Here is a 5,181-nt window from a genome sequence, read left to right as displayed (position 1 = left end):
CTCAGAAGCAACAAAGCCCACATGGAAGAAGCACACCAGCCTGTGTGATCACCAGGTATCGAAGAGATCAGGTATCAGGCATCAAAGAACAAAAAATCAAATCATTGTGAGTGAGGGGGAGTGCAGATTGGGGACCCAAGACCCATCTGAAGGTAACTGGACTTCACCTTACAGAAGGGTCTGGGGAGGAGATGAGCTAGTCAGTGTGAAGTGTAGCAATAATGAAACATACAACTTGCCTATAGTTCCTACCCACTATCATGATCCCAATTCTACCTTACAAATCTGGCTAGACCAGAGGATATACTGGTCCAGATAGGAACTGGAAACACAGGGAATTCAAGACAGATGATCCCTTCATGATCGGTGCTGAGAGTGGTGATAGCTGGAGGGTGAAGGGAGAGTGGGGTGGAAAGAGGGAACCAATTACAAGGATCTACATATAACCTCCTCCCTGGAATATGAACAACAGAAAAGTGGGTGAAGCGAGATGTCAGACAGTGTAAGATATGACAAAATAATAATAATTTATAAATTATCAAGGGTTCATGAGGGAGGGGGAGAGGGGAAGGAGGGGAAAAATGAGGAGCTGATACCAAGGGCTCAAGTAGAAAGCAAATGTTTTAAGAATGATGATGGCAACAAATGTACAAATGTGCTTGACACAATGGATGGATGTATGGACTGTGATAAGAGTTGTGCGAGCCCCCAATAAAATGGTTTAAAAAAAGAAGACTTCAGAGAGTACTTTTGGTTCAAGATTTCTAGTTGATCTCACATCAACTTTTTTTTTAAAGATCATTTTATTGGGGGCTCGCACAACTCTTATAACAATCCATACATCAATTGTATGAAGCATATTTGTACATATGTTGTCATCATTTATTTTCTAAACATTTACATTCTATTTGAGCCCTTGGCAACAGCTCCTCTTTTTACCTCCCCCTTCCCCCTCTTGTGACCCCTTGATAAATTATTGTTATTTTTATATCTTATACTGACCGTTCTCTCCCTTCCCCCATGGATTCTCCCCCCTCCTCTTCCCACCTTTCCCCTACCCTCCTGGTCTCACTACTCCCATTTCTGTTCCTCAGGGGTTATCTGACCTGGATTCTGTGTGTCCTGAGCTCTGATCTGTATCTGTGTACATGCTCCAGCCTAGCCCACAGTGGAATTCAGGATTGGGGTCATGGTCATGGGGGGTGAGGATCACATCAACTTTTTGATGTGGCTGAAACTAAACTTGGATGTGTTTAACATGAGATTGAAACGTGTTCTCCAAGAACTGATCTTTTTTAGAGACCCAATAGCTGCTCCTGGACTTTCCCAATGCCAACTCATTGTCTTTAAGTTAATCACATCCATAACGGGCAATTTCATCAACCCATGGTTGAGTCAAGTAGAATTCTCCAGTATTAATTGAAATTTTAGAGACACCTGATGGGCATCTTGGCACACAATTCCATTCTATGGAGCATGAGTCAGACAGAGAGAACTTGTTAGCTCACAAAGTGCTGGCCTTCCATTAGCAGCCTCTCTTAAACCCCAGCAGGCGGAAAATGAAGTCACTCTGGACCAAAGCCTAAGAACACAATGACTTCAGAGCACAAAATCTAACATTAGGGAGGAGCACCTAACAGCCATCCTAATGAGAAGTAAAACTTAAACTCCCATCAACATGGGTGAAAACTGCCTTTGCTGGAAGAGCTATAAGAATGGGGAGTGGGGGGGGGGGCAGATTGTAGAAGGAAGACTTTTCTTTTGTTTATTGGTTTTATTGTTTTCCCTTTATTGTTGCATTTTGGTAGAACAATATCTAAGCACTTAATTATGGGATACAATAGTTCTCACAATTTTATCATCACTGAAAAAAAGGTGGGGGAGAGCAGGCGAGGGCGCACACATGTTTATCCCAGCTGACCTAATTAACGGATAATAACCCTGATTGATTAAAAGAAAATCCACTGAATTTAAATAATGATATTCTGGGTGTCTTGGGCTTTCAGAATGCCACCATTGAAATTAAAGTTCAGGGCCTATGGCGAAACCTTAAGAGATGTCACATTTTCTGGCAGAAAACAAATAACTTCAGGAAATGGGCATAATGAAAGCATAGAATTTTCAAATTGTTTCCTAATATTTTCAGCAGTCCTGAGCCCAGAAGAATTATAATCCATTTTTAATAAAGGCCAATTCAAAAGCAGCAGTTTAGAATTATATATTCATGGCACCTTTCATAATCATGACTTATTTTCTTATAAGCCTCTATCATTCAATTTATAAAAATCAGATAATGCTGCCTGGCTCATTAAATAGTTTACATGAGTTCAGAGGAAAGGGATGCCAGAGAAAGAAAGAGAGACTTTCAGAAGGGCTGGGAAAGGAGCCCCGAGGACCAGCGGAGGCTTTGCTGGGAGCTTGGGGGATTTGAGGTCTGATTGTATCAACGCCCTCCTCTCCCCTTCTGAGACACAGCAACATTTGGGAAGCAGTGTACTGCAAGAATAAACGCTTCCTTGTTCTCGAAATGGTTGTGGTAGTACATTGACTGGGAAGAAAGCTAAGCTGGGTGTAGAAGAAGATGTGGAATTAGGGATGTCACTGATGATGTCAAATGGATCCTGGCAGACAGCAGAGAATAGCAGGGGGGGAAATGTCCTAAAAAATTATGGATTGCATTGTAAAGAATGCGAATTGCAGAACACATAGTTGAGCTCATTTGAAACCCATACAAAGACCAAGAGACAGTTGTGAGAACAGGACTTGGGGATACTACAGTGCTTTAGATCAGGAAAGGTATGCATCAGACTTGTATCCTTTCACCATACTTATTCAGTTTGTATGGTGAACAAATAATTTGAGAAACTGGACTATATGAAGAAGAATGTGGCATCAGGATTAGAGGAAAATTCATTAACAAACTGCCATATGTAGATGACACAATCTTGTTTGCTGTAAGAGAGGAGGACTTGAAACACTGATGATAATCAATGACTACAGCTTTCAGAAAGGAGTACACCTCAAACTAAAGAAACCCCAAATCCTCACAACTGGACCAATCAGCAACATCATGATAAATGAAAAAAAAGATGGATGTTGTCAAAAATTTCATTTTATTTGGATCCACAATCAACATCCATGAAATAGCTGTCAAGAAATCAAAGGACTGATTGCCTTGGGCAAATTAGCTGCAAAAGACCTCTTAAAAGTGTCCAAAAAGTGGGCCAGCCCCAATCCCAATTATGTGAACAATCCCCTCCCCCCAGAGGACAGCACTGAAGCTACAGCTCAGGGATAGGGACATGTTTGATCAGAGCACCCAGGAGCAAATGAAGGGGGAGGAAGAGAGAATGGAGCATATCCTGGCCCACCAAGCCCTGAGGATGATATCCCTGCCCAGAGCAGCCAATGCACAGATAGGACCATAGGGCCGGCCCCACTATGAAACACAATGGCCCTCACTGACCCATAGTGCTACTGGGGACAACACTGGAGACACAGTGTGAGAATTGTGCCCGATCTGACCCCACCACACTGAGGCGAAACACTACGTGTGTGCAACAGACTAGCAAGGGAAGATGAGCAACTAAGTCCCCAGGGAATACCAAAAATAGACTTGGAGGCCAGGATGTGGCACCCCATCAGACTCCACCAGAAAACACTCCTAAAAGTCAACAAACAGACTTTGAACTATTTATAGGTCTTTCTTTCTTTTTTTTTTTTTTGTCATTGGTTTTTGTTGTTGTTTTGTTGCTTTGTTTTGCTGTCTTGTTTTGTGCATATTATTGTCTCTGCTTGTCTATCTAGATAAGATAGGCAGGATAAACAATCTGGAGGAGAAATCAATGGACCTACAGTTCCAGGTTCCCTGGGGACATGGGAGAGGAGGAGGTAGGGGAAAGAAAGTGGGTGTTAACAAACCCAGGGACAAGGGAACAACAAGTGATCTAAAGTCGATGGCAAGGAGGGTGTAGGAGGCCAGGTATGGCTTGATCAAGGGTTATGTAGCTGAAAGGAATTACCGAAACCCAAATGAAGGCTGAACATGATAGTGGGACAAGAGGAAAGTAAAAGGAAATAGAGGAAAGAACTAGGAGAAAAAAGGGCATTTATAGAACTCTAAATATAGGCATGTGCATATGTAAATATAATTATATCTGATGATGGGAGAAATAGATCTCTGTACATATATTTATAGTTTTAGTATGAAGGTAGCAGATGGACATTGGGCCTCTACTCAAGTGCTCCCTCAATGCAAGAACACTTTGTTCTATTAAACTGGCATTCCATGATGCTCACCTTCCCAATACAATCATTGAAGACAAAGCGGGTGCATAAGCAAATGTGGCGAAGAAAGCTGATGGTGCCCAGCTATCAAAAGATATAGCATCTGGAGTCTTAAAGGCTTGAAGATAAACACAGGGCTATCTAACTGAGAAGCAACACAGCCCGCATGGAAGAACTTCACCAGTTTGAGTGATCATGAGGTGTTGATAGGACGAGGTATCAGGCATCAAAGACCCAGAACAAAAAATCATATCATTGTGAATGAGAGGGAGTGTGGAGTGGAGAAGCAAAGCCCATCTGTAGGCAACTGGACATCCCCTTAAAGAAGGGTTGCAGGAAGGAGACAAGCCAGTCAAGGGGCAGTATAGCATCAGTGAAACATACAACTTTCCTCTAGTTCTTTAATGCTTCATTCCCCACCCCACCCCACCCCCACTGTCATGACCCCAATTCTACCTGAAAAATCTGGCTAGACCAGAGCATGTACCAGGGTACAGATAAGAGCTGGAAACACAGGGAATCCAGGAGAGATAAACCCCTCAGGACCAATATTGAGAGTAGCCATACCAGAAGGGGAAGGGGAAGGTGGAGGGAGATAGGGGGAACCCGTCACAATGATCTATTTATAACCCCCTCCAAGCGGAGTGGACAACAGAAATGTGGGTGAAGGGAGATATCAGTCAATGTAAGACATGAAAAAATAATAATAATTTATAAATTATCAAGGGTTCATGAAGGAGAGGGGGTGGGTGAGGGAGGGGAAAAATGAGAAGCTGATACCAAGGGCTCAAATAGAAAGAAAATGTTTTGGAAATGATGATGGAAACAAATGCACAAATGTGCTGGACACAATGGATGTAAATATGGATTGTGATGAGAGTTGTATGAGCCCCC

The sequence above is a fragment of the Echinops telfairi genome, unplaced genomic scaffold, assembly GCF_000313985.2.
Source record: "Echinops telfairi isolate 266 unplaced genomic scaffold, ASM31398v2 ScPeMD7_3509;HRSCAF=4178, whole genome shotgun sequence".
NCBI lineage: Eukaryota > Metazoa > Chordata > Mammalia > Afrosoricida > Tenrecidae > Echinops > Echinops telfairi.
This window is presented reverse-complemented; position numbering follows the sequence as displayed.